We start from the raw sequence: 10545 nt of genomic DNA, 5'->3' as shown, positions 1-10545 counted from the left end.
GAAAATTCTTGCTTGGTGACTCAGAAACAATGTGACAACAGGGGTTATGTAGCTAACAGACACCTGCCTAAAACCCTCTTGTTTACCACACTTAATTCAAATTAGGCTAAGGCAGCATCCTAAAATCCCCTTCCTGAAGCAGGTTTCTCTGTCTGAATCTCTTGGGTAAAAAAGGGGGGGAGGGTCAAAGGTTCTTTCTGAGTCTCTTGTTTCTTAATAAACAGCTTTAAATCAGTATCCCCGAAAGCAGTTTCAAGGTGGCAGAATTTTAGTCTCTTCACGATTAAAACTGAGAACAGTTTTAGTTTTTAATATATTTTTCTTGATTTTATTTTACAGAGAGGAAGGGAGAGGGATAGAGAGTTAGAAACATCTATGAGAGAGAAACATCAATCAGCTGCCTCCTGCACACCCCCTGCTAGGGATGTGGCCTTGACTGGAATCGAACCTGGGACCTTTCAGTCCGCAGGCCGATGCTCTATCCACTGAGCCAAACCGGTCAGGGCAATTTTAGTTTTCTTACATCATTTTTTTGTTATGAAATTGGACATTCCTCTTCCTCTCCTGAACGACACCCAGAAATTCTTTGATGTATTTCTGTTATGCTGGAGTAAAAAGAGATTGACAGTTGGAGCAAAAAGGTCAAAGGTCAGGCCTCAGCATTATCATTTACTAGCTACAGAGGCTCAGAATAACAAAGTAAGTATAATAATTTTTCTCTTTGTTAGACACCCCCCACCACCACCACCACCACCAGAGCAAGGACGATGGACCAGGTACAGAAACTCACCAGGGCTAAAAGCTCCGGCAAGGGGCAAAACTGGGAAAACAAGAACCTCACCCCCAGGGTAACCTATCCTCCCCTAGCATATCACTGGTCATGTGGTTTGGACCCCAGATCTTTCATATCGCTGGTCAGGTGGTTTAGACCCCCAGACCTTTTCCTCCCTGAAGATAACATCTAGGCCTCAGTTGTATTTCAGCTCCAGGCCCAGAACAGCAGCGAAGCCAGACAAGTGGCACCTTGGCTGCCTCAGGACCAGCTACATTGACTAATGACCCCCTGCCCTGACACCGACCAATCAGTAGAGACCACAACCCTGAAAGAATACACCTGGAAAACTGATGAACACGTTAGTGGCAGAAATAGAATATCGGGGACCAGCTACTAGTACAATTATAAGGAATATTAATCATGCTCTGTTAACCATGATGGTTTTGTTCTGATTAAAGAAAGCACATTCTAACCTGGCTGGAAGTTTGTACACCTGGGACATGGGAGCTAACATCGGAATGCAGTCCATCCTCCTTTCCTGAGAACTGCCTATCATGATGGGAAGATTTACAACAACGTGGCTGAAACAATCTAGTCCCGGAGGCACCCACTCTTTACAGGCCCCTGTTGCCTGTAATCGTCCTGGAGACCACCCTCTGCAACACGCCCTCCCCCCCACCCCCACTCCGCATGACTTCTGAGATGCAACCTGTGATAAGTATCCTGTGCCTGCTTCCCCATGCCTGTAATTCCTACTTTCCCACATAATCTTTGTCTTTCTACCCAATACAAGCAGCTGGCTTACATGGTGGGGTGCAGAGCAGATTTTTGTGGGTGACCTGCTGCTCTCCCATACTGCTAGCATTATTGGAATAGACACTCATATATCATTCAATCCTCTCTCTCTCCTTAATTGACTCAAGTAGTGACAGGCAGCCTGGACCCCTTGATTATCCAGTTACAAATATTCTATTAAGACCCTCCCCTGAAACCTCCCCTAAGATTTCCACCTGTAAGAAAGCAATAAACACACTCAGGACAAAGGACCTAGTTCGCGCTCTCACTTCAAGGAGCACGCCTGTGCCATTCCCCCACAGGCATGTATCGACCCACCTCTAAGAGACCCCATGAGACTTGCAACCAGGAGAGCAATGGGCAGCGGCAGCTCATCCTGGGCAAACCCCCTGAACCTGTCTCCAAGGCCCCCTTTTCTCTGACTTCTCAGTGAGCCAAAGCAGCCCAGCCTAGGCTTTCCTGTTGCTTCTTCTATGCCCTTTCGTTGTCCTAACTATATTTTTGCTGCCATCATGGACCCAATACCCTTTGGCTCAGTGCTGTGTAGCCCAAGAATGTCAAACTCAAAGGCTAACACGGGCCAAATAAACAAGTTTAAGTTTATGTGGGCCACAAAAAAAATAAAAGCTTCAATTTTAATAGAAACGTAGGTGTATTCCTATAGAGACATGCTGAATACAAAGGGCTGAAATAAATGAGTAATCGTTAACATAAAATAATGGAACATTTCAATAAAAATTAATATTTTTTCTCGAGCCCTAACTGGTTTGGCTCAGTGGATAGAGCGTTGGCCTGAGGACTCAAGGGTCCCAGGTTCAATTCTGGTCAAGGGCATGTACCTTGGTTGTGGGCACATCCCCAGTAGGAGGCAGCCGATTGATGTTTCTCTCTCATCAATGTTTCTAACTCTCTATCCCTCTCCCTTCTTCTCTGTAAAAAATCAATAAAATATATTAAAAATATTTTTTCTTGAACATTAACTTACCAGACACTGAATAACTGCACAAATTAATAAGCATAATGCAAATAAACCTATTTTTCTTGTTCTCCAAAAGCGAAATATTTCCTGTTGCGCACACCAAACAAATCAGTATAAGACTGATGATGTGGCAATTGGCTGCTAAAATATTCACTGCTAGTATTAGTGGAGAGAAATGGTGCACCCGTGCAACACGATTATAGTTATCAGTCATTAGCGAACGTTGTAGTTTATTATTAATAATCCTGTATAATAAAAGCCTGATATGCTAAGTGTCTGGTCGACTGGTTGCCTTTCAACCAATCAAAGTGTAATATGCTAATGACATGCTAAGGCTGCTCAACAGCTCACTATGATGTGCACTGACCACCAGGGGGCAGACGCTCAGACTGGTAAGTTAGCTTGCTGCTGGGGTCCGGCAAATTAGGACTGAGCGAAACGGGCCAGACATGCCTTGGAGCCCTCCTGCAGTTCTTCCCGGCTGGCCAATTTCCTGCGTCCCTCCCCGGCCTCGAGTGTGCACCAGTGGGGTTCCTCTGGCTGGCTTGCACCCTCTTGCAATCTGGAACCCTTCAGGGGATGTTGGAGAGCTGGTTTCAGCCTGATCCCGCAGGCCAGGCGAAGGGACCCCACTGGTGCACAAATTCGCACTGGGCCCCTCCAGTTATGTATAACAGGATATTGTAAAAATTAAGTTATGAAATTTTTTAAAATATATTTTATTGATTTTTTACAGAGAGGAAGGGAGAGGGATAGAGAGTTAGAAACATCGATAAGAGAGAAGCATCGATCAGCTGCCTCCTGCACGCCCCCTACTGGGGATGTGCCTGCAACCAAGGTACATGCCCTTGACCAGAATCGAACCTAGGACCCTTCAGTCCGCAGGCCAACGTTCTATCCACTGAGCCAAACCGGTTAGGGCAAGTTACGAAATTTTTATTAAGATGTTTCTTACATACCATTATATTGGCTGGGCTGCAAAAATATTCATTGTGGGCCACATGTGGTCCGTGGGCTGCGAGTTTGATATGCTTGGTGTAGCCCTTCCCTTTGGATATCCCTTTGGATAGCCACCTCCCATCCCTTATTCCTTAAATAAATTCAATTTTTCATTATTCATCCTCTTAGATGGCATGGCTATTTAGCTTGCCCAGGCACCACTGATGTTAACCTTTCACTCTTTGAATGGGAATATGGAAATGAGATAGTATATGTATCAGTTAAGATTACTTGGGTAAATGTTAAGGAAAACATAGAGATAAATTAAATTGATTGGCTCGCATAATTGGAAAGGCCAAAGGTAAGACTAATTTCAGGGCAGCTTAATTAAGCATCGACTTTTTAAAAACTCTAAACTGTTCTACATTAAATTACAGTGGCCAGAGAGTGAAAGAAAGAGATCTGTTAGTCTGTTCATAGATGCTGACCAACTAACAAAAGACTTCTCATATTCCTGTTTTGCCTGCTGGCATTTTGGATTAATTTACAGGTGGCTATTTCCGCAGATGATGATGATGATGATGATGATGATTGGTTAAGCCTCACCTGAGGGTATTTTTTCCATTGCTTTTCAGAAAGAGTAGAAGGGAGGGAGGGAAGAGAGAGAGAGAAAGAGAAACATCAATGTGGGAGAGATACATCAACTGGTTGCGTCCTGCATGCTCCCCAATCAGGGGTGGGGAGCGAACCTGAAACCCAGGTACATGGTCTTGACTGGGAATCAAACCCACAGCCTTTCAGTGTGCAGGCTTAGGCTTTAACCACTGAACAATACTGGCCAGGGCCCATGGATTATTTTAGCCAGGCACCAGCAGCATCCAGCAACTTCCACTTATTTACCTGTGGGGTTTCCAGACTGCTGCCCCATCCAGTCCACAAGAGTGGACATTTTTCTTTCTTTCTTTCTTTCTTTCTTTCTTTCTTTCTTTCTTTCTTTTTTATTGATTTCAGAGAGGAAGGGAGAGGGAAAGAGAGATAGAAACAATGATGAGAGAGAATCATTGATTGGTTGCCTCCTGCACACCCCCCACTGGGGATCGAGCCCGCAACCCAGACATGTGCCCTTGACCAGAATAGAAGAGTGGACATTTCTTGAGGCAGATTGCTACCCCAGAACTGGCCCTGCTTCACCTTCCCCTCTCCTTTGCCTATAGCTCATGTAAATTCTTTCAAGACTACCTCTTTCCTTCCCCAGCTCCCCTATTTGATGTATAAAAATGCTTGCAAAACTCCTGGATGACAGATATGCTGACTTTTCTATCTAGCCATATTGCTGGTGGTTTAACTCCATGCCCCAAGACCAGTCTTTTTGGCTAGCTTTTTTGGTTCAATAAAATCTTGCTTATAAAAAGACTTTCAACTGTGGAAGTTAAAGTTTTTGTGCATAACAGCATCTCTGTTACTGGCAAGATGACGAGACCTCAGTTCTTGTCTTCTTTAAAGGAAAGATTTCAATCAAAAGACAAACCTTAGTAAAGCAAGAAAGAATTTATTGGCCACAGCAAAAACACACTTAGGATAGTGAAACAAAGAAGAGCACAGAAGAAGCAACAGTAGAGCCCAGGCTGGGCTGTTTTGGCTCATTGAAAAGTCAGAAAAAAGGGGTCTTTGGAGACAGGTCCAGGGGGTTAGCCCAGGATGAGCTGCCACTGCTCAATGCTCCCCTGGTTGCAAGTCTCATGGGGTCCCTGAGTCTCTAAGGCTTGCAGTGGTTCTCAACCTTCTGGCCCTTTACATACAGTTCCTCATGTTGTGACCCAACCATAAAATTATTTTCGTTGCTACTTCGTAACTCTAATGCTGCTATGGTTATGAATCATAATGTAAATATCTGATATGCAGGATGGTCTTCAGCGACCCCTGTGAAAGGGTCGTTCAACCGCCAAAGGGGTTGCGACCCACAGGTTAAGAACCGCTGGCTTAGAGGAAAGAAGGAGGAAAGGGAATGGCTTGGGTGAGCTCCATTGGGTGAGAGCTCCTCAGGGTCCTGGTCTCCACTGATTGGTTGGTGCCAGGGAGGGGCTCATTAGTCAATACAGCTGGTCTTGAGGCAGCCACAGAGTCACTTGTCTGGTTTTGCTGCTTTTCTGGGCCTGGAGCTAAAATACAAAGGAGGCCCAGATGTTATTTTTAGGGAGAAAAGGTCAGGGTGTTTAAACCTCATGACCAGTGATATGCTAGCAGCTAGGGGAGGATAGGTTACCCTAGGGGCAAGGTTCTTGTTTTCCCAGTTTTGCCCCTTGCTAGGCATCCTGGGCTTTCTGCCCTGGTGAGTTTTTGTACTTGACCCATCCTCCTTGCTCTGCTATCACATCTCTAATCATGTCACCAGGGACACCGTTTTTTTTTAGGGTACAAGTTAGCTGTATCCTGAAGTAGGCTCCCCTCAGGTAGAAAGATGGTTGCCAAGAGCTCCCGGGGCTACATCCCTTTTCAGCCATGTTCAACAGAAAAGGAGGGTAGTCCAGCAAATTCTGTCCAAGGACAGATGTTCTTTTCCAGAAGTCCTAGCAAACATTTCACCACATCCGGGCTCTTGATGGGGTTACATTTCCTCCCCTGAACCCATCTTTAAAGCCAGGGAAGTAGCATTTGCTGAAAATCTTAAATCGGGAAACCAGGTATAAAATATAGGATCAATCCCACTCAGACCACTTAATTGGGGAAAGTGAGGGGTTATGAGGAAGAAGGAAAGTGGAAATGTTATCATTGGAATTAGTAGCTAGTTATTAATATAAAGAAAGCAAAGGGAAGGCAGACATTGTAAGCTATAGCTTCGAGCTCCCCAGGAGACCATAGGTCCATTCCCAGCAGATCACTGGGGGAAGAAATCAAACAAAGAGGGAGATAGGCACATGTGCAGCAGAAATCTGGGTGGCACAGGGGAGGCACTTGCTTGTCAGTCTAGCCTGGCAAACAATGGATATTACCTAGGCCCGTGGTCAGCAAACCGCGGCTCTCGAGCCACATGCGGCTCTTTGGTCCCTTGAGTGTGGCTCTTCCACAAAATACCACGTGCGGGCGCACTCGTACAGTGCGATTGAAACTTCGTGGCCCATGCGCAGAAGTCAGTATTTTGTGGAAGAGCTGGTATTTTGTGGAAGAGCCACACTCAAGGGGCCAAAGGGCCACATGTAGCTCGAGAGCTGTGGTTTGACGAGCCGCAGTTTGCTGACCACTGGTAGGGGGTGGACCCCATCAGAAGCACCCAAAATCTTGGAAAGTTCCTGGTTAAAATCTCCAAAGAATGCCCTCTCTCTTATTCACCATGGTCCTCTTGCTCTCTCTTGCTCCGTCACCCATGCTTGCTCTGCGCTCACCTGTTCGCTCTCCAGAGCCATGTCGCCCTAAGCAGCCACATGGTCCATGCCCATGGGGACTCCATATGAAATGGACTATAGCTGGGAACACAAGCTAAGCTAGCAGGTGCTGGACTGGATTGGACTTTAATATGGAGCAAAACTCTGGGTAGTGGCCTTAATTCTGGCCCTGCTGAGACAAGATTGGACTTGTTCCACGGTGGGACAGACAGAGATGGGACCTTTTTCTCCCAAAATGCTTGGAAACAGTATCATTATATGCGAAGCACACAATGAAATTAAATGATCCCTTTTTTCATGATTTAAAAAACCCAGCTTCCATATTGTATTTCCATAAAGATAAGCCTAGGGAAGGGCTTTGGTGGATGGTTATGTACAGTAAAAAAAAGGGGGGGGGGAGGGACAGATTGGAGTAACAGAAAATGGAATACACAGTTAATGTAGAAAATAACTCAGGTTTTCAACTTAAGTGACCAGGTGGATGGGGGTGCCATTCACTGATGGAGGGAGCAGGGAGAGGAACACAACACAATTCAGGACTCTTGATCACAAGTGACAGAAACTGTTTTTGCTCACTTCTAATTAGCTTAAGATTTTTTTTTTTAAAGTGGGGTGAGTTATACAACTGAAAAACCAGGGATGGATTGTTCTTTTCTGAAATTTCTAGAAAAGATTCTTTAGAACCCATACTCTTCACCCTTACTGGATATAGTTGACCCTTGAATAATACAGGTTTGAACTGCAAGGGTCCACTTATAGGCAGATTTTTTTCAATCAATGCCTGCACTGTTTTCGATCCATAGTTGGAAGTCCACAGATCTATGCCATTTTATATATGGGACTTGAGCATCCTCTGATTTAGGTATCTGCTGGGGTCCCAAAGCCAACCCTCCATGGATACCAAGGGTAGTTATGTTTTGGGAGAGTGAAAAGTTATACATGGAATTTCAGATTGTGTGAGCAGTCAGTGCTTCTAACTCCTGTGTTGTTCAAGGGTCAACTGTACTATCACGTGTACTAGCCTTTTAAAAGTATTACTATGTAAAATTATTTCCAGTCTACATATTTAGTTTCTAAGCTTCTCAATGGCAAAGAATCATTTATTTTTTACCCAGAGCATCTAGCACTGTGTTACACACATTGTATTGGATGCTTTAAAAAAAATGTGTGTTGGCCTTAGCGGGTTTGGCTCAGTGAATACAGCGTTGGCCTGTGGACCAAAGGGTTCCAGGTTCGATTCCGGTCAAGGGCACTACTTCTTTTGCAGGATCCTCCCTGGCCCCGGGCCTTGGTCAGGGCATGTGCAGGAGGTGACCAATTGATGTGTTTCCCTCACATTGATATTCTCTCTGTCTTTCCCTCTCTCTGAAAATCAATGGAAAAATATCCTTGAGTGAGGATTTAAAAAAAAAAAATCTGAAGTGAACTGACAAATCTAAATTCTGATGAACTTGTAAACTGAGTTAATTCAATATCTCAAAGGTGCACTAAAAACAGGGTGGATGAAGTAGCTGGTGGGAAAAGTCACAGAAAACTTATGCATGGTTTCTGTGAAGGCAAATCAGATCCATAAAGTAGACAAAAAGACATTGTGGAACCAAGAGATCTTTTTTTTTTTAAATATATTTTTATTGATTTCAGAGAGGAAGGGGGAGAGAGATAGAAACATCAATGAGAGAGAATCACTGATTGGCTGCCTCCTGCATGCCCCCTACTGAGGATGGAGCCCACAACCTGGGCATGTGCCCCTGATCAGAATTGAACCCTGGACTCTTCAGTCCCCAGGCCAATGCTCTATCCACTGAGCCAAACCAGCCAGGGTGAACCCAGAGATCTTATTCAGTTTTTCAAAAAGCCTCTGATAGATTTCTGCATCAAAGGCTTTTAGAAAAATGGTATAATCCTGGACTTATTTATTTATTTATTTTATTATCCCCCCCCCCCCCCGGACTTATTTAGAATGCTATCATTGTCAGTATTGTTTTAATTTTGTTTTTAAAGTTGTTTCTAGGAAGGAGAACCAAAGTCAAGCAATGAATGTTAGAAATAAATGAGAAAGTGTAACTAGTGGAGACCGATCTTATTTAACTTTTAATAAGTTGTCAAGAGGTGGTATGGACAATGGACTTTTTAGTTTTCAAATAATAGCTCTTTAATTAATGCAATATTTAGCTGAAGACAAAGGCAAAATAATGGAAAATAACAGTAGGTGGCTGTAATTTAGATAATATTTCATTATATATTAAGGGGAAGTAAAACAATACAGGGCAATAGGAGGTGGGTATCTAGAGCCAATTCTTTGCTCCAAGTAGATGGGCCAATTTCCCTTGTATTTTCTCACTTTATGCACTTCCTGTCTATGGTCCACATCTCTGTACTCAGTTGAAGAGTACACAGCCAGAGGGGATTCTTTTTCAGACAAGGAAATACTATAGTCTCTGTTTAAACAATCTCCAAACTTTCAAGGATTAGTGTAGGGGGAAATGCATGGGGTGAAGGGGGTTAAAATGAATACAAATTGGGAAGAGGTATCCCTAGGAAGTAAAAGGTGAAGAATGAGCAAAAGAAAGAACAAATTTGAAAAAAGTACAGACAAAAGCAATGATCCTATTCAAAGAGATAAAGTAGTTCCATTAAAGGATGTCAAAAACTTAAATCTTCCAACTGGATATGAAGCATATTTAAATATATCAGAGATGGTTAAAAACACATCACAAAATTTTGAAATTGCTCTTATCTTCTGAAGTGTAGAGGTGATCTGAGAACAACAAAAATACTCGGCATGACTTAAAAATCTTGTTTCTCAAAGGGTGAGTAAAGTTGAAAATGCAAACACTTTAAAAAGGATTTTAAGTTAATTCCCAGAGAACAAATACATCTTGTTTTCCTAAGGCCTATCCGAGAACTGTGAGGGGTTAGGACCTGGTGACTAGGGTCAGAAATGTCTGGGTTCTAGTCTTGGCTTGCCTACTTGCTAATGCTACATGTGTGCCCCTGGGCAAAGGACTTGGTATTTCAAAGTCCCTTCAGCTGTAAAAGACGATAATAATACCTGTCCAGGCTACCTCAAAGGATAGTTTCGGTGTTCAAACGAAGTCTTGTATTTCCCGGTGTTTTGAGAACTGCCTGGTGCTCCATAAATACGGTGTGTTTTTTTGTGTGTGTTTTTTGCTATTGCATCACTGACATTTTTGCAAACTTTCAAACAAGGGACATGTAAGTTAGAGCGATTTGACGCCTCCACGTGGCAACCGTTGCACCGCTTTCATCAATTCTTGTCCCTCGTTTATGAGCGTGTCTTGTTGAGAACAACTTTTCAGCGTCTTTAACGGATTTTTTTTTAACCTGCTACACAACTAGCAAGGTGGTGCCTGTAAAAGCACCGCGCAGACAGGGCTGAAGATAAACTGCCAGGCGCCAAGAATGCCCTCTTGGAGGCTGGTGCATTGTGTGGGGTCCATCAGGACGCGGTCCGCAGAACGGAAACGTGAATGGGGAGACCTGGAGGTCCAACACCGTCGTTCTGGGAATTCCATTCCAGTACCTGTGGTGAGGTGTCACCATTCCCAGGAAGAAGCAGGACAGGACAACCAACTTCAAAGTCAGAGGGCCCAGGTCCAACCCCGACGAGGAGCGGGAGAATGCGCACGCACCCAGCTCCCCCGGCGGCTGGGCTC

The sequence above is a fragment of the Myotis brandtii genome, unplaced genomic scaffold (genome assembly GCF_000412655.1).
Source record: "Myotis brandtii unplaced genomic scaffold, ASM41265v1 scaffold535, whole genome shotgun sequence".
In the NCBI taxonomy this organism is placed as follows: domain Eukaryota; kingdom Metazoa; phylum Chordata; class Mammalia; order Chiroptera; family Vespertilionidae; genus Myotis; species Myotis brandtii.
The sequence above is the reverse complement of the archived record's forward strand: the minus strand, read 5'-3'. Positions refer to the sequence as shown.